The following is a 27,999-nucleotide window of genomic DNA, read 5'->3' as shown; positions in this document are numbered from 1 at the left end:
AAAAAATTAGCTAATTATATGTTTTCACCTCTGTTTAATAGAGAAACAAAGAAATTTTTCACACAGTTTACAATGGTCACTCTGATTATAGTGACCATCAGTACAGTGAAATGATAAGAGCATGAAAAAAATCACCATGGTTTGTGGGAAAAGGAAAGGAAATTAAGTAACATTTACTTAACTTATATAATACTGGGAATATTAACTGTCTACATACAGGTCAAAAACCAAAATAATGATTGTGTTATGTCTCAATATTGCAACAATTAAAATAAAAAGCAAAGGACACATACAATACAAATAATCTAGTTCAATTTTCAAGATTTAAATGTCATCCAGAAAATACATTTAATGAATTATTGTTGAATGTGCTAATAAATATTTAATACTAAAATAATTTAAAGGTAATTCATGTGTTAGAATCTACATTTTATTTCTGTTATTTATTTTTCTCCTTGTTTTAATCCAAAGTGTTGAAGTCCAGAATACAGTTATAATTTCTAGAAATCAATAGAGAGGCAATTTAAATGGAATCAATCCTTTTTCACTGATGAAGTAAAAATTCAGAAAGGAGACCTTACTTTTAGTAAAGAACATCAGATTAAATGTTAAGTGACCTACCTTGCATTATATAATTACTGGTTAATACACTTTAGTTTAAAAAAAATAGTAGCAGTATGAAGTAAATTAAAATTTATTCCCTGGAATTTCTGAAGAATCAGTAAAGTACATAGAACATACGTTCCTTCCTTCTGCCAAAAGGAAGCTCAGGGGATCTTTAGTATGTGCCAAGAACCTTGTCTTCTAGTTCTTGGGAATATCCCCAAGATATTGGGGATAGGTCCCAGTGGGACCTATGGTCAATTTCCTTATTTTGCATCATAGTTTTGCAAGTTTTATAGGAGAAAATATACCAGGAAGGAAGTCTCCACTGATCAAGAAAGTAGTTCTTTGGTATTCAACAGCAATGAACACAACAAAAATATTCAACGTAAAAGATTAGAAAGAAGGCTGTGTTTAGTTGCGATTTTGTAATGATGATAATTCAGAGAAGGACACAAGCAGTATGAAGCAATAGATTAAAAAAATAGCAAGTAGGCCGGTGCCACTGCTCACTAGGCTAATCCTCCGCCTTGCGGTGCCAGCACACACCGGGTTCTAGTCCCGGTCGGGGCGCTGGATTCTGTCCTGGTTGCCCCTCTTCCAGGCCAGCTCTCTGCTGTGGCCAGGGAGTGCAGTGGAGGATGGCCCAAGTATAGGGCCCTGCACCCCATGGGAGACCAGGATAAATACCTGGCTCCTGCCATCAGTTCAGCGCGGTGCTCTGGCCGCAGCACACCAGCCGCGGCGGCCATTGGAGGGTGAACCAACGGCAAAGGAAGACCTGTCTCTCCCTGTCTCTCTCTCTCTCTCTCACTGTCCACTCTGCCTGTCAAAAAAATAAAATAAAAAATAATTTTAAAAAAAGCAAGTAATTATTGAAGACTTACCGATTCCAAAGTATATGTTACTTTTAGGGGCATACACATAATATACTATAAATAAGCAATCTAGTTTTTAAAGTTTCTGTTCATTTTAAACTTTATTGTGTCTTAAAATTAGGAAGTGACTTATTGTCTGCAACTTTCATTCACTAAAGCATTTCTTGTGTATATATGAAACATTAGTTATTTTAAAGCATATATTTCTTTTTGTCACCTAGCAGTTAAGAATCTCCATTTGATGTTTTCCAAGATTATTATACTCAGTGAAGCAATCCTTTAAAAGTCAATGAGAAATAATGCATTTTGTAGGTAAACAAAAACTGAGAGAATTCACCACCACAAGATCAACCTTACAAGAAATACTGAAAGGGATCCTGCATTACAAATAAACACCAATGGCTTATTTCAGTAAGTGCAATGGTTTCCAGTTGCATCCATCTTGTTGGAAAGACAGGATTTCATTTTAGTTTACAGCTGAGTAGTACTCCATAGTGTATATATACCATAATTTCTTTATCCAGTCAAAAGTTGATAGAAACCTGAATTGATTACATAGCTTTGCTACTGTGAATTGTGCTGCCATGAACATTGGGGTACAGATAACTCTTTCATTCCTTTTCATTTCTTTTGGTTTGGGTAAATTCCCAGGAGTTGGAATATAGACCTGGTAGGTCTATATTCAGATTTCTGAGGTATCTCCATACTGTCTTCCAAAGTAGATGTACCAGTTTATATTCCCACCAATAGAGTACCAGGGTACCTTTTCCCCACATCCTCACCAGCATTTGTCATTTGTTGTATTCTGTATGAGAGCCATTCTAACTATAGTGATGTGAAACCTCATTGTGGTTTTGATTTGCATTTCCCTGATGGTTAGTGATCCTGAGCATTTTTTTCAAGTGTCTATTGGCTGTTTGAATTTCCTCTCTAAAAAATGCCTGTTCAAGTACTTTGCCCATTTCTTAACTAGATTGCTTATTTTGTTGTTGTTGAATTTATTGAGCTCTTTATAGATTCTGGATGTTAACCCATTATCAATCATGTAGTTGGTAAATATTTTCTCCCATTCTGTTGCTTGCCCGTTCACTTTGCTGAGTGTTTCTTTTGCTGTGCAGAAGCTTCTCAGCTTGATGTAATCCCAGTTGCCAATTTTGGCCTTGATTATCTGTGTTTCTGAGGTCTTATGTAATGTACTGAAGTGAAATAGACATTTTGAGAATCAATGATTATTTACAGCCTTTGTCTTCCATTGGGGAACAGTGTTTTGTTTTTGTTTTGTTTTCTGTCTCTTCATACTATTTGTTGAACTTAGAGTAGGGTTACCTATACAATCATTACATATACTGAAAATAGATCACTGTAAAAATTAAAATTGGGAATCTGAGAGAGAGGAGAAGGAAGGGTTGGAGCATGGGTGGGAGGGAGTGTAGGTGGTGAAATGATACTAAATTCTAAAAGCTGTATATATGAAACATATATAAATTAAATTTGTATAAAGTACTTATTTTTCAAAAAAAATAAAAGAAAAGCTATTTTTGTCCAGAAAAAAATCACAAATTCATATGGCACCACAAAATTCACTAACAGAGAAGATGTAATCAGTATTCAATCAATAAAATGAGAGGTGTCAGTTCTTATCTGTTAATACTACCTTGAATGCAAATGGATTAATTTCTCAAGGAAAAGACTTAGGTTGTCTAAAGGTATTAAAAAATCTACAGTACCCCACAAAATACTGCCTACAATACTACACTATATGCTGCCTACACTTCACAAACAAAAACACACACAGATTGAAAGTGAAGGGCTACAAGAAGGTTTACCAGGCAAATGTAAACCAAAAATGAGCTGAAGTAGTTATTGTCATATCAGATAAAACAGATTTCACAAACTAAAAATAAGGGCAGGGGCCATGGTGCACTAAGTTAATCCTCTGGCATCCCATATGGGCGCCGGTTCTAGTCCCAGTTGCTCCTCTTTCAGTCCAGCTCTCTGCTGTGGCCTGGGTAAGCAGTGGAGGATGGCCCAAGTACTTGGGCCCCTGCACCCACGTGGGAGACCAGGAAGAAGCACCTGGCTCCTGGCTTCAGATAGGGGCAGCTTTGGTTGTTGCGGATATTTGGGGAGTGAACCAACGGAAGGAAGACCTTTCTCTCTGTCTCTCCCTCTCACTGTCTGTAACTCTTTCTGTCAAGTAAATAAATAATAAAATCTTTAAAAAATAAAAAGAAACAAAGAAGGACATTGCATTTTGATAAAATTTCTATTCAGCAAGAAAATACAATCAGACACATATGCACCCAACACAAGACCATACAAATATACACAGGAAGAACTATTAGACTTAAAGAGAGAGACAGATTCCAAAACAATAATAGTGGGTGGCTTCACCCACCTTCATCAATGGACATATCACCCACAATGAAAATCAATAAAGATACATTGGCATTGAAACCTAATATTAAACAAATGGATCAACACAGAGCTACAGGAAAGTTCACCCAAGAACTACAGAATACACATTCTTCTCATTAACACATGGAACATTTTTCTAGAATAGATCACATATTAGGCCACAAATCAAGTCTCAATAAATTTTAAACAATTGAAACCATATCCTGTATTTTCTCAGACCACAAAGAATAAAATTAGAAATCAACAAGAACAATAGAACCCTCATAAATACATGGAAATTAAACAACATGCAACTAAATGAAAACTGGGCAACTGGAGAAATTAAAAAGGAAATAAAACTTTTCTTGAAATAAGTAAAAATGAAAACATAACATATGAAATCCTGTTTGGCACAGCAAACACAGTGTTAAGAGGGAAGTTTATAGCATTAAGTACTTCCATTAAGAAAGAGAAATACCTCAAATAAAAGATCTAATGATGCATCTCAAACTTAGAAAAACAGGAACAAACTAAACCCAACATGAGTAGGATGTGAGAAATAATAAGAATCAGAGCAGAGAGAAGTGAAACTTAAACTAAAGGGACAATACTAAAGATCAACAAAGAAAAAAGCTGGACTATTGAGAAGATGAAAAAAATAGACAAACATCTATCCAGACTAATAAAGAAAAAAAACATTAAAAAAATCAAATAAATGTAGTTAGAGCTGAAAAGGGAGACATTACAACCAACACCACTGAAACACAAAAGATGCTAAGAAACTAGCATGAAAAACTATATGCTAATAAACTGGAAGGTCTTGAACAAATGAATAGCCATCAAGATTAAATCAACAAGACATTTACAATCTAAACAGACCCACAAGAAGCACTGAGATTGAACTAGTAATCAAAAACCTTCCATCATTGAGAAGTCCAGGACCTTATGGTTTAACTACTAAATTATACAAAATATATAAAATCAACTAGTTCCAGTACTTTTCAAACTATTCCAAAATATTTAGTAAGATGGAACTTTTCCAAAGTCTTTTTATGAGGCCAGCATCACTTTGCTACCAAAACCAAATGAAAGCAACACAAAAAACTTCTATAGACATATATCTTCAATGAACATAGATGCAAGCATTCTCAAAAAATTATTAGGAGATTAAATCCAGTACTACATCAAAAAGATCATATGTAATAATCAAATGAGATTTGTCCCAGTTACAAGGGTGGCACAACATTTGCAAATCACTAAACACTGTAAATCACAAGAGGATGAAATACAAAAAACATATGGTTATCAAAATAGAAGTAGAGAAAGCTTTGAAAATATTCAACACAACTTCATGAGAAAAATACAAATTAGTTGTACAAAAATCATGACTCAAAATGGTAAAGTCTCTATATGGCAAACCAGCAGCCAATATCATATTCAATGGGGGAAAGCTGCCAACGTTTCCCCTCAGATCTGGATTAAGACAAGGATACTCATTTTCACACTTTTATCCAATATAAAATGAAATTTAAGCAGGAGAATTTAGAGAGGAGAAAAAAATAAGGGCATCAAAATTAGAAAAGAGGAAGTCTAAATATCCATGTTTGCAAATGACATGATGTTATACATAGAAAAACCTAAACAATCCATCAAAAAGCTTGTAGAACTGATAAGCCAATTCAGTAAACTTTCAAATTATGAAATAAACACACAAAAAGTAGTTTTTATAGACAAATGATGAACTCACTGTAAAGTAAATCAAGAAAGAAATGCCATTCACAATAGACACAAAAAATCAAATATTTAGGAATAAACTCAACCAAAGAAGTGAAAGATCTCTACAATGAAAATTATAGAACACTGATGAAAGAGATCATCAGAGACACACAAAAAGTGGAAAGATATTCCTTGCTCATAGATTGGAAGAATCAATATCATTAAAATGTCTATGCTGCTGAAAGCAATCTACAGATTCAATGTGATCCCTATCAAATGCCAGTAACATTCTTACAAAATTAGAAAAATAAATAATAAAATTCAAATGGAATCAAAAAAGACCCAGAAGAGCCAATACAGTCTTGAGCAACAAAATTCATGATGGAAATATCACAATACCTGACTTCAAAACATACATAAAGCTATAGTAATTAGAGCAGCATGGTATTGGCATAAAAACTGATGGAACACAAGAAAACAAAGAGATCAGATATTAATCCCTATACAAGTAGCCAACTGATTATTGAAAAATGTACTCAGCCCATACATTGGAGTAAGTATAATCACTTCAACAAATGGTGCTGCCAAAACTGGATGTAGATTTGTAAAAGAATGAAGTTAGATCCATACCTCTCATCATATGCAAAAATCAATTCAAGATGGATCAATGGCCTACATTTAAGACCTGAGACTATGGGGTTGGAAGAAAATGTGAGGGGAAAACTGTCATTGATGTAGGGAACAACTTCTTGGATAAGACCCCCAAAGCACAGGCAACAAAAGCCAAACTAAACAAATGGGATTATATCAAACTCAGAAGCTCTGCACAGTAAAGGATATGATTGATAAAGTGAAGAGACATCCAACAGAATATTATATTTGCAAGCCATGTATCCAACAGACAATAATATCCAGAATATATCAGCTTCTTAAAAAACTCACAGCAGAAAAACCAATTATCCAGTAGAGAAATGACTGAAGGAGATCCATAGATAGTTCTCAAAAGAAGAAATACAAATGACTAATAAATGCATGAAAAAGGCCAGCACCGTGGCTCACTAGGCTAATCCTCCGCCTTGCGGCGCCAGCACACCAGGTTCTAGTCCCGGTCGGGGCTCCGGATTCTGTCCCGGTTGCCCCTCTTCCAGGCCAGCTCTCTGCTGTCGCCAGGGAGTGCAGTGGAGGATGGCCCAAGTGCTTGGGCCCTGCACCCCATGGGAGACCAGGAGAAGCACCTGGCTCCTGCCTTCAGATCAGCGCGGTGTGCCGGCCGCAACGCGCTGGCTGCGGCGGCCATTGGAGGGTGAACCAACAGCAAAGGAAGACCTTTCTGTCTGTCTCTCTCTCTCACTGTCCACTCTGCCTGTCAAAAAATAAAAAAAAAATAAAAAAATAAATGCATGAAAAAGTTGTTTAACATCACTAGCCATTAGGAAAATGAATATCAAAATCACAATGGGATATCACCTTACCCCTGTCAGAATGGCTAAAAATCTAAAAGACACAGATTAACTAATGCTGGTGAAGATGTGGATAAAGGGGGGCACTTATACATTATTGATGGAAACGCAAATTAGTGCAACCACTCTGGAAAACAGTATGATTTCTTAGAAAAGTAGAAATAGACTTGCCATGGGAGCCAGAAATCCTACTTCTGGTTATATACTCAAAAGGCATGAATATGTTGCATTGAAGAGATCCCTAAGCCATAATGTTTATAGCAAGCACTATTCACAATAGCCAAAATATGGAATCAACCAAGGTGCCCATCATGAGATGAATGGATAAAGAAAATGTGGTATACATACACAATCAAATATTATTAAGCTATTAAAAATAATGAAATTCTACCATTTGCAACAAACTGGATCCAACTAGAAGACACCATATTGAGTGAAAAAAAGCAGGACACAGAAAAATAAATACTGCATATTCTTCCTTATATTTTGGAGCTAAAATTAAATTTAAAGAATAAAGGAAAAAGAAAAAAAGTGATCTCCTTTAGTTTTCTTACTTAAAAAGTCCACATTGCTCCTTCTAGCTTTTAATGACCCCCACAATCTGGCTGCAATCTAGCTCTTTGCCCTGGCTGAGTTCCAGCCCTACTGAACCATATCTACCCTGTAAACTCCTCATGACCTGTGGATAGTTGACTCCATTCTTTCCACCTGGAATGCCTTACCTTCCATATTTCTGTAGGTTGGAATATTATTCAAAGGCAGGATTGGCTTTATTACTGTCCTAGTGAATACCAGTGGCCTTAACTGTATCACTCATATTGCTTTATTCACTCATAGTTTTGTGAATATGTTAAATATGCCCCTCTGGAACTTTTTCTATTTTTTTGTGATCCCCTCTTTGTTCAGCATTGTATGTTTCTCACATAGGCTTATTAAATACCAGTGAAATAACTAGACTGAAATGTGAATATGCCTTGACTTCTTTTCCAAGTTGTAATGATCAGAATGAATACTAAATGAGCTGAAGTTGAAGTGATTTGTGTTCCAGTGTTACTAACCCAAAATAAAAATTATCCTATTTTGCATTTGTTCCCATTACATGATGTGGGATTGTCAAATGCCAAAATCTGGTTTTAATCAGAAGAAATAGATAAGGCTAATAATGAGTTGTCTTGGGAAGGCTAAAAGAAAAACCAAATTACATTTCTATATTATTAGGAATATGGAAATTTGCCCTCAAGAGTGTGGATTAACTGAATCAGACTGGTAGGATGATTTTTACCAAGGAGCAAAGCCTTCTTCTCGATGTCTTCATCTATTGGCTGCAACAGCTACTCTTAAACTTTTGGGAGATTATTTTTACTTCATGTTACCCATTTATCCTTACCCTATTTCCTGGATCCTTGTGATCAAAAAACAAAAACAGAAAAAAATCTAAATTAATTGAGGTATACTTCATTCTTAAAGGCTTTTAGAGGTGGTGTGTTGGAGATTTCCATGACAGCCTTAGAAGTAATTTTAGACATTCTGCATTATTATACTAGCAGATGGAGATGCCCTGTCCTGTATCACACAATGTAGTTATTTCCTAAGAATGCACAGTGAGCATCTTGTAAATATCTGGGTGGAAGGAAATATATAGCCATAATAAGGAAATTTTCAGCATTCTTGAGCACAGTTTAATGGTATGTTAAAAAGTGATGTCTCAGAAAACTTTCAGTTTGATTTGCATAATCCATCAAGTCTCCAAGTATGACCTTTTTGCATTTACAGCTAGTTGCTAAAACATTTGGCATTTATTTGTTAAGTTTAAATGATTCAAGTAATGAATTTTTCATCCAATGACAATGTTTTTGTTTAAATATCATTTTATTAGAATCAGAATTTATCCTGCATGTTGCTGTTTTTACCCAGTGGACATTTGCATAATGCTAAACACTTGCTGTCTATGTTTTTTGTTCACACCCTTCAAATTCTTTTAGCCCTCTTCCTTCTTACTCATCAGTTGGCCTAACTGAAAAGATTTAGTTCTTTTCATCTGGTTGAATAAATCAATACCATATTTTTAACAGATTTCTGTTCTTCATGTATTTTTTGTTTTCCCACCAACTTCTTAGCAGCCTTTCTGATATAAATGTTCCCTGAATTATACTTAACAGAGCAATATAGAAACAATAGTCACCCCCAAATTAATTATTGAGGGGTAAAATAGATGCTAAAAAGTATTCCATTATCCATCTGCATCACTAAGACAAACTGTTCTCTATTACTTTACCGGATTTGGCAAAGGAAGACTTTGAACTGTGAATTGAAGAAGAGAGTTCTGTACAGACAGTTCGCAGATGTTTCCATGAGATTTTTTTTTCTGTGTGCACTGATGTCAACAGAAAACAACTTACAATTTTTCTCTCCAATTTATGTGCTGTTTTATGTCAGTATACTAGAATTCCCATTGGCATAATTTGCTTTACATTAAATTCCACTTTTCAGTTTTGTGGAAATTTTTGTAAACCACCGAGAGTATATACAGGGTACATAGAACTTGACAGCTTTGTATGACCTAGGTAATCTTGGTGACTTGGATTTGGTTCATTGCCCACCTATCATCACCTTCCTGAATAAATTCTACATTTTGGTAAAAAAAAATCCACTGAATTCCAAAGGTATGGAAAAAAGTTCTCTTATTATAATTCATGTAATTAAAGATATAAAACAATCATAGAAAATACTCACCATGCATCATATGAAAAATGTTCTTCTTATAAGTATATCTAATATTATTCTACAATATTTTCAAATGATGTAAAACAATAAAATGTGGATTTTAGTACCAATTAAGTTCTTTCTAGATTGGAAAGCCTAATTAGATACAAACGCAAAGATGACACAATTTACTGTGTAGTTAAATTCTCCAATACACACAATATCTTTTCCCGGTTCTGCAAGACTGCTGGTTTTGTCTCCTATTGTCAAGAACATTTTACCGCTAAAATCACTGCTCATAATTATACAACAAAGACAAATCTTTCTATTAAAGGCATTCCAGTTAAATTTCAAACTTATTACTTTAGAACAGAGGTCAAAGAGAGGGCTGTCTTGCTCTTGCTAAGCTTCACCACATCAATGAACTAAGAGTTTTTCTTCTTTACAACCCAGAGGAAATACCCTTAACAAGAGGACATCAAAACAATCTATTGGTTGCTTTAGTCAACAGTTTATTACAAGTCTTCTTTGTACATGACACTGAATTAAGTTCTCTTTGAGAAGGCAGAGGACATAAACAGACAAGCAACACACACACACACACACACACACACACACATGCTAGTTTCTGTCTTGTGAGGCACATAGTTTAGTCAGGAATACAAATAAATGAACACATTATTATACATTAAGGGGCTTACACACCAAAATACAATTTGCTTTTAAAGAAATTCAGAGTTATAGAATTATTTTTATTGGAGAGTTAAATGATTAAATCGAGAACTGAAAAGAGCTTTAAAGTCAAAATGATGACATCTTGGAGTTAGAGAAAGAAGAGGCATTGCTTTAACCTTATTTTCTGTATTTATCTCCGTATGTCTAATGAAAATCACATCAGAATGCCCTCCACTTCTCAAAAAATGGAAAAAAAAAGTAACATTAAGTAAAGTGAATGAGGCAGCAAATAATACTTTGTGTTGAAATTAATGTAAGATGATGGCATGAGAGAGGAAGTACAGAGGAGGCAACATGAAAAGGGAGGAGGAAGAGATGGATTTTCTCTTTCTATTCCTCTCCACGTGTTCATAGCCGTATGAAGAAGAGAAGGAACAGTGCATCCAGGCTATTTCTTACCTAAACATTATTAAAATATAACATGAAAAGGTCAAATCTGGTTGTCATTTAGCTCAGGTGTTCCATTGTCACTGTTGAAATATAAACTGAGGGGCAAGTGTTTGGTGCATAAGTCAGGACATCTTTGGAATGCCCACATCCCATCTAAGAATCCCTGGGTTTGAGTCTGAGCTCCTCTTTCAATTCCACTTTCCTGATAATACACGCCCTGGAAGGCAGTGAGTAATGGCTCAAGTAGCTATCCATGTTCCTGCTCATGTCCATTTTAATAACTTATTTCTGACTCCTTGCTAGCAACTGATCCATTGGTCAGACCACACTGTCTCTGTTAATGGTTCCGCGTTTAGACAGAAGTGAAAATATTTTAAGATTCATTTATATTTGACAGAGAGAGGGAGAGAGAGAAAAAGAGAGAGAGATTTTTCCATCCACTAGTTCACATCACAGATGGTTACAATTGTCAAGTCTGGGCCAGACTGAAGCCAGGATCCGGATGCTTCATCCAGGTCTCTCATGTCAGTGAAAGGGGAACAAGCACTTGGAACATCTTTTGCTCCTTTTCCCAGGCTATTAGCAGAGAGCTGGATCAGAAGTGGAGCAGCTGGGACACGAATTAGTGCCAACATGGGATGCTGGCATCATGGGCAGTGGCTTTACCCGCTATATCACAACACTGGCCCCAAAGGGCAAAATTATTACACTTTCATAATACAAAATTCTTGTTTTTATGATAAAATTCAGTTCAGCTTGTCACTCCTTTTATTTCACTTAGCTGAGGCATATTCTTGGGGTAAAGTTTGTCTATTTTTAAAATGTCAATTATCATCACTACAATTCAGCGTCTTTTAAAATTAACAAAAAATGGCTTTGAGATCTCTCTCACTATTATACCTAAAATTGAATTGGTTCCTATTTTAGTTGTAATTAACACATAATAATCTTATATTATATGGGATACAGGGTGATGTTTCAATCCATGTTAATTATATAATAACCAAGTCAGAGTACTGAGCATAACCATAACTTAAAACATGTATAGTTCCTTTGTGGTAATAACAGTCAAGATTTTCTTCTAGCTGAGATATGGGTGAGAGGTAGCAGTGGGAGGAGGCTGGAAGAGAGCTGACTGGTCTAAGTGCCACAATCATGTTGGGAGGGGACCAAAGAATGAGCAAGACTGATTTTAAGATATTCACATCCTTGATTATGCTTTCTGCTAGATTTAGCATTGTGTAATTTTTCTTATTTTCAGTATTAGGTCATTTGTATGTTCCTCCATGAAAACTTCCTAGACACTAACAAAATTCCTGATGTGATGAAATAATTGCTCCATGGAGCTTACAGTCTAGTGGAAAGGAAAGACATTAACCAAGCTAGCATAAAAATAAGCAAAAATTTTTTTAGGCTTACAGTCTCATAAAAAAAAAGAAAAAACCTGGCTGGCGCCGCGGCTCACTAGGCTAATCCTCCACCTAGCTGCGCCGGCACACCGGGTTCTAGTCCCGGTTGGGGCGCCGGATTCTGTCCCGGTTGCCCCTCTTCCAGGCCAGCTCTCTGCTGTGGCCAGGGAGTGCAGTAGAGGATGGCCCAGGTGCTTGGGCCCTGCACCCCATGGGAGACCAGGAAAAGCACCTGGCTCCTGGCTCCTGCCATCGGATCAGCGCGGTGCGCCGGCCGCAGCACGCCGGCCGCGGCGGCCATTGGAGGGTGAACCAACGGCAAAGGAAGACCTTTCTCTCTGTCTCTCTCTCTCACTGTCCACTCTGCCTGTCAAAAAAAAAAAAAAAAGAAAAAAGAAAAAAGAAAAAACCTAAACTCTATATAAATACAATCTTTATATGCTCATAGGCTAGTAGTAAAGAAATTAATCAGACTGGCATACATACACACACACACATATATATAGTTTGATATACAATAAAGATATGATTAGGTTCTATGAAGAATTAGATATCCATGGCTTCAAGCTAAGGGCACCAAAAAGTCTCCTCCAATGAGTTATCTAGGAAAAGGGAACTCTGAGTAAGAAAAGATATACTACATGCAGAAGGAATATCATTTGAAAGTCTTTATGGTAGGATGACTTTTCATTTCTCAGACCCAATGACCCTTGATTACAGGAGACGGTACACCCACTCAGTGTTTGAACTAAGACCTCAGTTTCCAATTGATAATAATTCCAATGGTGCTTCCTTAAAAGGGGTTGTGGCAATTTACTAGAAGAAAAAATAACACCCATTTTTTTAAACAATTATTTATTTATTTAAAAGGCAGAGTTACAGAGAGAGAGAGAAGTCTTCCATTCACTGGTTCATTCCAAATGGCCACAACAGCCGGAGCTGGGCTGACCCAAAGCCAGGAGCCAGAATCTTCTTCCAAGTCTCCCACGTGGATGCAGGTGCCCAAGGACTTGAGCCATCTTCTACTGCTTTCCCAGGCCGTAGCAGAGGGCTGGATCAGAAGCGGAGCAGCCAGGTTTCAAACCACCACTTATATGGTTGCTGGCACTGCAGGCAGTGGCTTTACCCGCTACGCCACTGCACCAAACCCCACCCATATTTTTTGAGATCCTGATTCCAAGTTCTCTGTTTGGCATGCAAATTTGTGAATGCAAAGTGATATACTATGAGTTCAGTGTGCTCTTTAACCATCCTGTAGTGAGTTCCTCAGTCCCAGATTATTTAAATGAGACAGACTTGAATAGTATCAGGCAGAACACTTACGTTGGTTTTCTGATTCATGAAGTAAGAGTTATTTGGATGGGAAAGATCAGTTGGAATCCCCTGTAATGGCACAACCACCTGTGACCAATACTAATCCAACTATTCCTGGACTGACAAAGATTTTAAACCAGAAACAATACTAACTCCTGAAAGGAACTGCAAAAAACTCTTGCCAACAAATAGAATCAGAACCAATTTGTTCTTCTGTGGGAAAGATAGTCTGCAAGTGCACTTTTGTGGTCCCCAACTAGCAGTCTCATAGTCTGTTGCTACATAGTCTGCAGTATTGTCAATCCTTTTAATATGACTTAAAATACCTTATTTGTCTGGTGTACTAATCACATTATGCTAACTGCACCTGGCAGGCAGGATTTAGAAAGTACTTTGGATACCTTGGTAAGACATGACAATGTCTGGGATATAAAGTCAATGAAAATTCATGAGTTCACTAAATGGGGTAACATTTTGGGTGTCAAAGCGTGCCTGACTGATCCTTTGTGAGGTAAAGACAAGTTACTGTCCTTTGCTTACCACTGAGAGAGGTCCATCTCTAGGCACGTTTCTGTGGACATTGAAGGGAATCTTCATTACATTCGGGAACACTTTTCTTTTGTTGAGACCTAGTATTACTATTTCAAATTATACTTAGAGGAGCAGAAGAAATTGTAGCAATCAAGGCTGCTATAGATATTTCCCTCCACTTGTGTTGTAGATATGGCAGATATAATGATATTTTATATGTCTGCCGCATCTCAGGATGCTGAATGGACTTTCTGTAAAATCCATAGCACTGTTACAGCACAAACTCCTACAATTCTGAAGAAAACTATGCTTTGTCTTACAGAGATACTTGACTTTTAAATAGGAAGACATGGCTAAATATAATAAACTCTACTCTTCTCTTGAGTTTTCTGAATGATACTTGACAACGGAAGCCAAAATCATAATATTGTCCTGTGTAACTATAAACATATACAGAGGAAAATTTTAAGATAACCATATTGCTGGCGCCGCAGCTTACTAGGCTAATCCTCCTGTAGCACCAGCACCCTGGGTTCTAGTCCTGGTTGGGGCGCCGGTTCTGTCCCAATTGCTCCTCTTCCAGTCCAGCTCTCTGCTGTGGCCCGGGGAGGCAGTGGAGGATGGCCCAGGTCCTTGGGCCCTGCACCCGCATGGGAGACGAGGAGAAGCACCTGGTTCCTGGCTTCTGATCGGCGCAGTGCGCCGGCCGCAACACAACAGCTGTAGCAGCCACTTGGGGGGTGAACCAACAGAAAAAGGAAGACCTTTCTCTTTGTCTCTCCCTCTCTCACTGTCTAACTCTGCCTGTCAAAAAAAAATAATAATAACCATATTAAAAATGGGGAGGTAAAGAAACATAGAGGATTATGAGGTGTCTGCATTACTCTAACTAGTAAAATGACCACTGTGGAATGTCATATTTAGTGTATGTGTTTAGTACTAACCAGAGCAACCATGAAAAAGCTACACAAAATGACACTCTCCAAAATAAAAAAAACAGGTCCACGGAGTGAGTTATAATATATGATTCAAATACATATTACCTACAAGAAACTAACTGCAAATAATGATAATGTCAGACTGAAGAAGAAGGCTAGATTAAAGGAATAACATGCAAACATTGATTGAAAGAAATGAGGAAGGATTATAATAATACAAAATAAAACAGAATTCAAAGTAAAGTACCAGATACAGAAGGGAACTGTAGAATGGTAAAGTGTTTGATCTACCAAAAGACAGAGTGATCCTAAATGTTTTTGTACCATTCAACAAAATTTCATAATGCATGAAGCAAAAACCTATATCCCTGAAAGGAGAAATAGACAAATCCATAGTCATTATTGTTGGATACTCCAATATCCTTCTCTCAACAACTGATGGATCATTTAAACAAAAAGTCATAAATGATATAGTAAAATTCAATGACAGCATTATCAAACAGACTAATCAGAATTTACAGACTACTTTAATAAAAAATAGCAGAATACATCTTTTTGTTTCAAGTACTCATGGAACAAATACCAAAAGAGATAGTATCCTTCTCCAGAAAACAAATCAACCAATTTTTAAAAATTGAAATTATATGGCATGTCTCCAAACAATAGAATCAAGCAAAAATAAATCACTAGAAGATAACAGAAACATCTTCTGACATTTAAAAACTAAGCAATACACTATGAAATAACTCATGGCTCAAAGAGGAACTATCAAGGGAAATAAACACAATGAACTAAGTGAATATCAAAATATGTCAAAAATGTTGGGTTTCAGCTGAAACGGTAGGAATAAAATACCTAAATCTAAAAAAAATTACAGTAGGAAAGAAGTTAGAAATCCATAATCCAAGATCTAGAATCTAGGAAAATAAGACCAAAATAAGCCTAAAGCAAGTAGAACAAAGAGATAGCAAGGATAAGAACAAACTTCATGATATAGAAGGCCAAAAAAGAAAACTGATGAAACAAAAAAAAAATTCTTAAAACATATTAATAAAACCATCAAACTCCAAACAAGACTGACAGAGAAATAATAATAAAAGAAATGTTGCTAATGTCAGGACTAAAACAGGCCATATCACTGCAGACCAGATCCTTTAAACACCAGTTGGATAACAGTCTTAAGAAAACATCATGAACAAATCTTGACTCTGTCTTAACTGTGTTGCCTTCGACACCCTGGCCAGGACTTGTCCTATAGTTCTGCAGTACATTTCTGTTGCAGTAAACTAGGCACACGGAAATTGCTCTGTATTAGTTTTATTTCATATGATTGTATGCAAATATAAAATTATTTCACTATTTCAAGTTTATTTTTAAAAATAAGCAGATACTGTTGCTGCTGCTTCCTGGTGTATGCTTTATATCCATCTCTTGGTTGTAAAGTGTGACAATGGGACTGTAATCATTCAATTGTTTGTAAACTGAGGAAGATAAGACAAATGTTTATATAGTTTTATGTATAGCTATAATTTTATTAGATATTTTGCTTATAGATACAATAGTCTTCAGACATATATAATATTTAATTCATCCATCTAAAGTGTGTGATTTAGTGGTTTTTACCATATACAGGGCAGTATTACCTCCACCACAATCAATTTTAGAACATTTTCATAAACTCAAAAAGAAACCCCTTACTCATCAGCAGTCATTTCTCGGACATTCTTCCGCTCCCCAGCAATCTGTGATTCGTTTTCTGATTCTACAGAATACTGTATTCTGGATTCATCATAAAGTTGCAATAATGCAATATGACTCTTTTCGATTAATTTTCAATGTTCATCTCTTGGGATGTCACTATTCTGCCTCTTAAGATGCCCAGGCCTTGATCCCTTGAAATGCGTGAATTTGTTAGGTTACATGGCAAAAGGAACTAAAATAGTGATGGAATGCAGGTTGCGTATCTAACTTTAAATGAGGGAACTATTCCGGATTAGCAGGTGAGATGAGGGGAAGCACAAGAGTCCTTTATAAATGGAAGATGGAATTAAAAGCAGGGGAAGTGGGAGAGGTGTGAGAAGACTTGGGCCAGTCAATGTCAGCCTTGAGAATGAAAAATAGGGGTCTGGAAGCATGGAGTGTGGTGGCCACTAGTACCTGGAAAAATCAAGAAATTCACCAGCATAGACCCTCGTGGCACCACTTGTCAATCATCATTAGGCCAATGAAGAACAGAAGAGTAAAGGCAGTGGCAAATTTAAAAGACATTTCTAACAGGGTGCTCACAAAATTGTAAATAGGAAAAGGTTTAGCACAGATTATAGGCATTATTTTGTCAGAAGCTGTAAGTAATTTTAGATTTGAATGCCCTTTGTGATTTTAAATGGCAATGAAATCTAGTCACTGTTTAAAAATAACTCGAATAACATTACAAAAAAAAAAAAAAAAAAAAAAAAGAACAAGTGAAAGACATAAAGCCAGAAAGAGGATTTTAAGACTTAAGCACTGAAAAAATTAAGGTTTTTCCCTGCCTTGGTTTAAATAACAAAAGGAAACAAGCCCAAATTATGAAGTAATTATAAAGAATTAGAAAATATTCTCACTTTAACCATGTAATGTTACCTCAAGACTTTCTGAAATACCAAGATCAAACTCTCTCAGAAACATGTTTTGCTGCCATCCATTTTTGCTGCATGAAGTTGACCTCCTTGAGGAAGAGACTGCTGTCCTGCTAGGAGATATCTCTAATCATCTGTGGGACTCTGAAGCCACTCGTAACAGCCTTTGTCTTGTTGGGAGGATGGGCACAATCTGGGTGTGAGTGTGATATCACTGGGGTAGCCAAGAGAAAACAACAACCGTATAACTTTTCCTGTGCTGCTGCTCTTACAGTTTTAATGACAAACCACTGGATGTCAGGGGTCCAAATGAGAGCTGGTCAATATATCACTTTAGTCACACATTATATTGACATAAAGCCATCTTGTACAGAATTAGAAACCTATAAAAGATATCACTTCTAATAATAATATTTTTCAAATATGCTTTTAAGCACAAATAACATAATTTGAAAGCCTTTGGTATGGGTATTTGAACCCAAATTTATTTGTTCTCTACATATTTTGGGTCTGGAGCACGTTTATTTTGAATCAGTAAAGTAATGGAAGCAGCCTTGGGCTGGGTTCGGCCAGTATTATATTTCTAATGCTCTTTCCTTTTTTCATCTTAATTTTTTTCCCTTTCATCTGAGACTATTCAAATTTTACTAAGAAATTAATGTTTGCCTGTGGGGTGAGAAAAAGATTAGTTCATTCTGTTTGAAAATGAAAGCAATTTTCCACAAGAAAATGAATGAGTTGTTAATTCCCTCTAGTCTACACTTACGCATTTTCAAACTCAATTCCTTTTGGCTGACAGTATGAAAATTAGCTATTCTGGTTGAATAATTTAACAATGGAGGAATGCATACCCAGGGAAAGCTGTTGCATAGCTAAAGACACACTGGACTTGCATCAGAAGGCCTGGATTCCAGTCTTTCTTTTCTTTGTCACATTGTGCTTTATGAATTTGGGCAATAATGGCATCTCTCACCCAGTTTCTTTTTCTGCAAAAAGTTAATGAAACTGAATTAACAATAAAGTAATGATAATTTAAAGTGATGTGTTAGTTTAAATTACACTGAAAAATTTAAAAATGTTTGAATCTGATCAAATCAAAGAAAAATGGATCTTGATTGTGAAGACAATAGACTAAAATTAAGAGATAATGTTACCGTATATATAGCTAAGGAGTTAGTCTGTTAAACTCAACTGTTTTTAAATCGTGAAAAACACTGAGGTTTTCTGCTGCCCATTGCATCACTATCAATGAACAGTGTAACTGATTTTCTTACAAAATCATCACAGCCAACGTGGCATTTGCAATCACGTTATGAACAACAGAGGTCATTGTCACAATGAGTGAGACGTCAGACTCACTCTGGCCATTTCCAAGCAGTAAATGCTTCCATGACTTGGTGTTCCCTCTGTTTTACACGACAACCCAGTGATATTTTGAAGTGTGAACACAAAACCCTCCTGCTTAAAATCAGTCCCCAATCCCTATTGCTTTAGGAAAACGTGTCCAAACTTGCAGCACGACTTATACATTCCCTTGGGATAAGGATTCCCATCAAATCCCCTGCCCGTCTGTGCCAGTTGCCTCTATCCTCACTCTGACACCAGTTAGGACAAACGATTTTGTCACACCAGTCTGAGTTCTTCATATTTATACTCTCTGCCAGGTTTTGTCCTCATTGCTTTTTCCCAGTTTTCACTTTTGACTGTCATACCTGAAGAAATCTACATTATCTTTCAAGATGCAATTTAATCAGTATCTGTTCTGAGACCTGTTTTGTAATAATAGTCCATTCCTATCTTTAAATATACTCTGTGCTAGTAACTATAATACTTATTTTTTTTCTGACTACTAACTCGTAAGCCCCATATTGGTCACGTCTGTTTTATTTCTTGTAATCCTAGCACTCAGCTCAACATCAAGCATACTCTTGGTGCTGAAGGAACAATGTGGGTGGGGATGTCTTAAGATAAATGAATAGGGGCCAGCGCTGTGGTGCAGCAAGTTAAAGCCCTGGCCTAAAGTGCTGGCATCCTATGTAGGGCTAGTTCTAGTCCCGGATACTCCTCTTCCAATCCTGCTCTCTGTTATGGCCTGGGATAGCAGTGGAAGATGGTCCAAGGACTTGGGCCCCTGCACCCACATGGGAGACCTGGAAGAGTCTCCTGGCTCCTGGCTTCGGATCTGCACAGTTCCGTTGGGGCCATCTGGGAAGGGAACCAGAGGATGGAAGACCTCTCTCTCTTTCTCTACCTCTCTCTGTAACTCTGTCTTTCAAATAAATAAAATAAAATTTTTTAAAAAATATAAATGAATAAATAATTCAATTCCATCTAGCGTCAGAGGGCAGAAGTGAAGAGTGTGATTGGACACAGCAAATTGTGCAGTAAAATTTCAACAAGAAAGTATTTTGAAAAGATTGGATAGATGACTTCTATAAGTTGAGTTGTGGAAATAAAAACTTTATTGAATGAGAGATTGGATCAGATAGTACCTAACAAAAATAAAACACTAGTACTACTTACATTCATACAGCGCCCATCACAACAATTAACAAGTGCTTATTATGGACATATGTTATTTTTCAAAATAAGCAGACAGAGGAAGGGTGTGTGTGTGTGTGTGTGTGTAGACTGATTCACCTTTGATGCATCAGTATTGCTGCAAAAAATAATTACAACTTAATTTAATTTTATTCCTCAGCTTTTGTTTTTGTAGTACTTTGTTACATGGGAGGGTACTTCAAAATACTCATGGAAAAATGAATATATTTACTTGATGCAAAACAGTTTGAAATACATGACCAGTTTTTTCATAATATACATTTTCCATGAACATTTGGAAATCCTACTTGTGCATGGATTTCCAAAGTTTTTACTCCCCAATTAACTTATCTCTTATTTTCATTTTGATAAACTTTGGAAAGCATCCTCATGCTCCCTGTCTCTTAGATTCCTGTGGCAGCTGAGAGGCACGGTGCTGACACGATAGCGTCTCACCTGATGAATGCGTGCACAGGCAACTGAGCAAACCGGAGCAGGGCCAGGACCAGGCCAAAGCCAATGGAGCAGGAAAATCCAGAGGGCACTCTGAAAAATAAGACCAGTCTCCAGAACTGGACCACATCTGTTCTACCCACATCTTCTTGCCTAAGTTCATCTAACTCGAAAGAAAGCTCTTCACTATGCAATAAAACCTAAAAGTGGGAATTATGCCTTGTTAAGAATAGCCCTTAATTAATAATTCTTTTGCATAGTAAAATGAGTGCTAGACAGCATTACATCATTTCTTGCTACGTATATGACGCCTTTGTTTTTCTGCCTCTTGTTTTAGCTTCAAGCAAAAGTAGAAGGAATTTGAGTTTGCCAAACCTTGGAAATAGTAAGAAAGGAGCACATTATACTTTTTGTTTATAGACATAATGAAAATGAACCTTCCAGATGCTATTATTACTACCCCATGTGAGGCAAGAAATAACACGCCTTAGGGATTGCAGAGAAAGACCATATAACTCAGCAAGTCTCACTTATAGTTCACACAGCTCCACTCTAGGAACCCCATTTCCCACCCTATCATGACATGATTTGCTGCTCCCTTCTCTCCATTAAATTACAACCATGCTTAGCTCCATAATTAATTTTTATGAGCACAGGATTTTATTGCAATGTTATTCTTGGTATATCACTTATTGCATTATCTTAAATTATTTATTAAATTACTTACAAAATCTATTGTATTTTCCTATATCATGATACTTTGGGGTCAAGAGGTTTATTTGGACAAAGTATGTTTTTTTTTTTTAATTTATTTGACAGATAGAGTTAGAGAGAGAGAGAGAGACAGACAGACAGACAGACAGACAGAAAGGTCTTCCTTCCATTGGTTCACCCCCCAAATGGCCGCTACGGCCGGTGTGTTGTGGCTGGTGCACTGCGCTGATCCGAAACCAGGAGCCAGGTGCTTCCTCCTGGTCTCCCACACTGGTGCAGGGCCCAAGCACTTAGGGATCTTCCACTGCCTTCCCTGTCAGCAGAGAGCTGGACTGGAAGAGGAGCAACTGGGACTGGAACCCGGCACCTATATGTGATGCTGGCGTCTCAGGCAGAGGATTAACCAAGTGAGGCACGGTGCTGGCCCCGGACAAAGTATGTTTTTATAAGCCATGTTTTCAGAGATCATGTTGTTAAATAGGAAACTTGATGTTTACCAATGCAAAGCGAAGAAATAAAAAGAAGCCTGCCTCTCTCAAAGGTTAGCACCTTTTACTTCATTACAAAGGGAGCTTTTATAGATTCTTAACTTTGCCTTTGTAGCAGCTTCACTTCTTATAATGGAAACTTGATTAAAGAGGCTTTCCTAAATAAGAGAGCAGTTTACCTCAGAAGTAAATTTTCTCACTACATAAGATGAAAGGAATTAGAGAGTGCTTTCTTTAAAAAAATAACATTGTTCTATCTTTTTTTTTTTCCCACAGGGTTTTGCATTTCTCTGTTGGCATAGTCTGTCTACCTTTCTTTTTTTTTTAAAGGTTTATTTATTTATTTGAAAGTCAGAGTTACACACAGAGGGAAGGAGAGGCAGAGAGAGAGAGAGAGAGAGAGAGAGAGAGGAATCTTTCATCTGTCGGTTCACTCCCCAAGATGGCTGTAACGGCCAGAGCTGTGCTGATCGGAAGCCAGGAGCTAAGAGCTTCTTCCAGGTCTCCCACGTGGGTGCAGGGGCCAAGGACTTGGACCATCTTCTACTGCTATCCCAGGCCATAGCAGAGAGCTGGAAAGGAAGTGGGGCAACCAGGACTTGACCCAGTGCCCATATTGGATGCTGGCCCTGAAGGGGACAGCTTTACCCACTACACTTCAACACTGGCCTCCTGTCTACCTTTCTATCCAGGAGGAATATCATTTCTAAGAAATGATAATCCTTTTCTCTGGGAAAGAACAGTAGCAAACAAATGATCTGAAATAAAAGTGACACATTTGGAAGAGACCGACTGCCCTGCCTGGGAGAAGATAGCAAAATATGACACAAGGGAACTTCACATTGAATTGAGATCCATGATCACTTGTGTCTTTACCAACTTAGCTGACTAATGCAAGCAGGCTTCAACACATTTTTGGAAAATGGGATGAAAAGAGGATTTGAATTTTCTGCGGACTGCCGTTGGACATGAACATACCTGCAGGCTTCCCAGTCTTTTTTTTTTTTTTTTTTTTTTTTTTTTTTTTTTTTTTTTCAGATTGAGTTAGACAGTGAGACAGAGAGACAGAGAAAGGTCTTCCTTCCATTGGTTCAACCCTTAAATGGTTGCCACAGCCAGCGTGCTGCGCCAATCCGAAGCCAGGAGCCAGGTGCTTCCTCCTGGTCTCCCATGTGGATGCAGGGCTCAAGCACTTGGGCCATCCTCCACTGCCTTCCCAGGCCACAGCAGAGAGCTGGACTGAAAGAAGAGCAACCAGGACTAGAACCCAGAGCCCATGTGGGATGCCAGCGCCACAGGCGGAGGATTAACCAAGTGAGCCATGGTGCCAGCCTTTCCCAGTCTTTAGTAATTGAGCCAAGAGTTGGTAATACTTCCTCGGCAGTGATATACGTATTTCCATTTTCGTGCCCTACCTCACCTTCCCGAGTCCCCAACCCAAAGTTCTTTATCGATCCAAATGCAATTCCTACCACCCCAGATTAAACAACTGCAATCATAACAGGCTAATTTCAACTCCAGAATCCTCTTGCCTTCCCCTGCTGCCTCAAATCCTTATGGTTTTCCTTCTCATCTCTTTCAGTTTCTCCCAGGAATGCTGTATCCACCCTCTCAGACCATGAGGCAGGCTCTCCGATTGGAGAAAAGGAGGACAAAAGGCAAGGCTATAATATCCACTCTCCTTTCCTCCTTTTGGATGGGCATTGAGATGACACTTCACAGCACTTTCCCAGCTCCCGTAGGTTTGTTGTTTCGTGATGGTTTTGTGAAACTGCATTCCTAAGGGAGTTCATCACTGTTTCTTGAAACTTTCCAGAACTTCACCAGAGGAGGCTTCAGCAAATGGAGTTAGCATTTGGATCCTACAAAGCAAGTCAAAAATAACAGTCACCACGTGGTCAACAATATTTATACAATCCTTAACTGTCTGAGCCCACAAGATAAAGGACAGGCATTTTACTGTTCACAACATGCCTGGGAAAATGGGGCTTGCACCAAGCTTTTGGGCCCTAGCCACTTAACAGGAACATCAAGTTCACCAAGAACTCTATAATGATTTATACTGATTGATACACAAAGTTTGCATCCTGTAAATATGTGATTATATAACAACATAGCCCTCATTGTGATCCTGTGTCCCCATTCTTCACACAGTACCAACTTTAGACCAGGCAGTCTTGTTCACGTTATGAAAGGCAGAGTTGCATTTCTCTGTTTTTAAGACAATCATGGGCTTTATTGTTCAAATGAGATACATGTATATTGAAAGAAGCCATTAAAATTACAGGGGACAAAAAGCAGAGAGAAGTATGACTTACAGTTTGGAGATGATTGCAGAAATAATTAGATTTATTGAACTTTTAGAAAATAGGGTGTGTGCCCTTATTACTCTTCTGAAAGATCTGTAATGAGTTTTTTTTTTTTTTCTTCCTGAGTGGCTACGTGGCATATCTTCATCCTTAGATTCACTTTTGCACTTGGACTCTTTCTCACCCTTCTCCTCCTTAGGGAAAGGGAGAGAAAAAGTATTGTTTCAGCCAACTGGCTTTATTAAAACTTTCTCATCCATGAGGCATGAGAATGTGTTTGTGTATCTGCTTCTCTTCTGATTGGCAGTGAGAAACACAACTGTTCTTTAATTTGAACCTTCTGGATTCCATCAATATTATTTAATGCTTGTGTTTAACCCATCGTCAACTCAAGAGCAAGTCGATGGCATGCCTCAAATAATAATTTTAGTTAATTATCGACAATGTGGCATTAACTAAACACTAGCCACCCACGATTCACTGAGGAGGTTTTGTATCTTAAATTTTATTATTATTAGAGCAGGAGAAGAGAAAATAATGGGAGGAATATACTGGAAGTCAAAAGGAGGTCATGAGACTGAAGGCTAGCCTTGATTCAGATGAAATTTATCTGTGTATGGATTGGTACATCCCTTAAGATTGCTGGAAGTTGGTTATCTTATCTATAAAAATTAGGAGTAATATTCCAAAATATTTCTAAGCATAATTTATAAGACTCCTAAGGGTCTTAGATCCTATATTTTTAATCAACTTTCAGATAGAGATAAAAGGACAGAATTAGATAAGCCCCTTTATTGTCAATGGTTGGTCACTGTAAGATTTTATGGATTTGAGAAATTCATAATCAGTCTGCCATTCATTCCTGATGTTTTGCTTCCATGACATTTTTACTGATAATATCAAGGAATTTCCTAGCTGAAATACAATCAAGAGATATCTCTGTGGACCACTTCTCTTATCATGGTTCCATTCCTTTGATATCTTAAAACAAATGGAAAATATTAATATCACTAACAAATAGAAAGAAACACAACTAAACATTCTTCATTGAAAACCACACAATTACTTCCCTTCCCTAATGTTCATCTGTAAGCAAAATCCAAGAACAGTATCTTCTGTTTTTCTTTGTTAGTTCCTGTTCGTGTGTGGAGCCCATCAGGCAATGACTCACAGCCCTGACTTTCAGCCAGCGCAGCTGGATGGACACAGAACACATTTCATATGAAAAAGCATAAAGATAGAAAGATAGGGAGACTATTTGCTTATTTGTTAGTTTATTTTTTAAAAAAAAATCTACACAGTTTACCATCAAAAGCAAGACATGTAATGATCTAAGTAGTAAGCTTCAAGAAAAAGTGAGTTTTGAGGACCAGATAAAATTACTTTTGTAACTGTTAATATGGAAAATACTTCTTTAAGACAATTAGTCCCTTTGGAAACTTGTTTTCTCACACCAAAAGCATACAACAACTTATATCACCAGAATTAAAGGCTAGTGATAATTTAGAGTCAACAAAATAAAATAGCTCCACAATAACTCTGGAGTTGTTGAAAAAATGCGTAGGATTAGGATTTTATGGAAAGAAAATTTTAAAAAATTGTGTGACATCGTTTGAGCTGTGATAAACAAATGAACTCAGAAATACCTGAGTTTGGAAATGGCAAGTAACTCAACTGACACATAACAATGTCAGAGAAGATACATTTTTACAGAAGAATCATCATGGATAAAATAACATTTGTCAGTGCATTAAGTGTATGTGGTATCATCATTCATTGTGTCTTTTGTCTACACTGTAAAGATGAATTAAGCTCTGGGTTGAATATTTAAGTTAAAGCTTTTAGGATATGAAATAGTTTATTGCATGCCTACTATTACTAGTAAGGAAAAAGCTCCATCAATATGAAAGGAAGACTACCTCTTGGGATTGTGCTAATGTGAGCCAAATAGCCTTTTCTGGCCTAAATAATTTGTAATTGAGAAGGGAGAACCTTGGAAACCAGCATTGCACCTGTGCTCAGGCGAATTGTTATTCTGGTGATTGTTAGTAAAACCAGCACTATCCTCCTATTCCACTTGGTAATCTGGAAAGAAAGGAGCCTTCTTACTACTAAAGGGACAGCCATCTCCAGTGCTACCTTCATAACCCCTCTCTTAGAAGCAGCCCGTCTTCCAACACAAACTGAACTTGTCTACTGTAAGGCTCATCGGACTGATAACTCTGCCATCACAGCTGGTAATAACAGTGCAAACCAGGCACCCCGCCAGGCGGCACTGTCTTCCTCTTCCTCTAGCTCGTCCTCCCCTCCATCTGCTATACTGACAAACTACCCTCAAGGCCAGCAATCTCAGTAGCCCTCTACTAGGTTATCTTATTCTATCCCCACCATTTGTTTCATCTAAACATTTCTTCTCTATTATCATTTGTCAAACAGTCTCATCCTCTCTCACCAGAAGATACCAAATATCTTCAACAACTCACCTCTTCTTGTTCTATATGTCAAAAATGAACCTTAACTCTACCCTCCATCCTCCACTCTTCCCTCCCATCAAGCCAGAGGACACCTGCCAGCCTCTGACTGGCAGGTTGACTTCACTCATATGCCCAGAGTACTGCGCTTTCAATATCTCTTGGTACTGGTAGATACCTTCTCTGCTGGGTCGAGGCCTTTCTGACTACTAACAAATGGGCACTAACAGTTTCCAACATCCTGCTTCAGGAGATTATTCCCCGCTTCAGGGTTCCTGGCTCTCTCCAGTCAGACAATGGTCCCGAATTTACATCCCAGGTAACTCAACTACTTACCAAGGGGCTTAACATCCCCTGGCATTTCTACATCCCTTACCACCCTCAATCCTCAGAAAGAGTAGAAAAGACAAATCATACACTAAAAAGTGCTCTGACCAAACTCTCCCTTGAGCTTCACTTGGACTGGATTAAACAACTCCCATTGGCCCTGCTCCTCATGAGGGTCCTTCCAAAAAATCCTCTCAATATTTTGCCTTTTGAATTGGGGTACAGATGTCCCTTGGTTCCTGCAACTATATACTCCCAATCTCCAATCTTGCTGCCCCATCTGCTCTTGTCTCTCCTCAGATATCTCGGAACAGATGGAAATATGTAGATACCTATTGCCCAGTTCCTGGTTCAACCACCTCAGACAGCTTCCCTCCCATTATGGTGGGAGACGAGGTCTTCCTGCCCTCTTCACACCCCCCTTGTTCCCTACTCCCATTAAACTACAAACTAAATGGACCAGACCTTACTGGGTTACTCTCACTACTCCTACAGCAGTAAAGATCCGCTTCTCCCACCTTAAGTGTTCCCTCTCCCTTCGTTATACAGTTGCTCCCACAGGGCCATTAACAGCCAAGTTTACCCAGACTAAAGTCCCACTACCAACGGTGCCTGAAAACTCAGACCCTTCTGTGTTTAATGAACCCGCCTCTAAGAAATGGTGACCACCAGTCACCTGCCATTTCCAACACCTGATAAGTACTGATCCTCTCTTATACGGCTACCAACTCTTCCTATAACTTCTGTGGGAGGAATATCAAACACACTCCTTGTCCATCCACCCTTCCCAGCTCCTTTTGGATATTAAAGATTTGCACCTCCATGGAACCTCCTCAGACTTCACTCCCTTCGAGATCTACAGTTTTCCATACCTCCTCTTACTGTCTCCCTCCCTCTGCCATACAGCATGATGACTTTCCAATAATCTCATCTCTTCTGCCCTTTTGTGCCTGTCCTGCATTCACAGTATGCATGGCAATTTCAAATTTACATCACTTCCACTC

The 27,999-nt window shown here is 37.7% G+C and overlaps 1 pseudogene; it reads right to left on the bottom strand.

Annotated features, from left to right (window-relative positions):
- Positions 1-16,768: 16,768 nt before the first annotated feature.
- Positions 16,769-27,999, bottom strand: part of LOC100354939 (NADH dehydrogenase [ubiquinone] flavoprotein 2, mitochondrial-like) — a 150,329-nt pseudogene continuing 139,098 nt past the window's right edge.

The sequence above is a fragment of the Oryctolagus cuniculus genome, chromosome 3, assembly GCF_051225735.1.
Source record: "Oryctolagus cuniculus isolate XC-2025 breed Fujian yellow rabbit chromosome 3, ASM5122573v1, whole genome shotgun sequence".
NCBI lineage: Eukaryota > Metazoa > Chordata > Mammalia > Lagomorpha > Leporidae > Oryctolagus > Oryctolagus cuniculus.
This window is presented reverse-complemented; position numbering and strand designations above follow the sequence as displayed.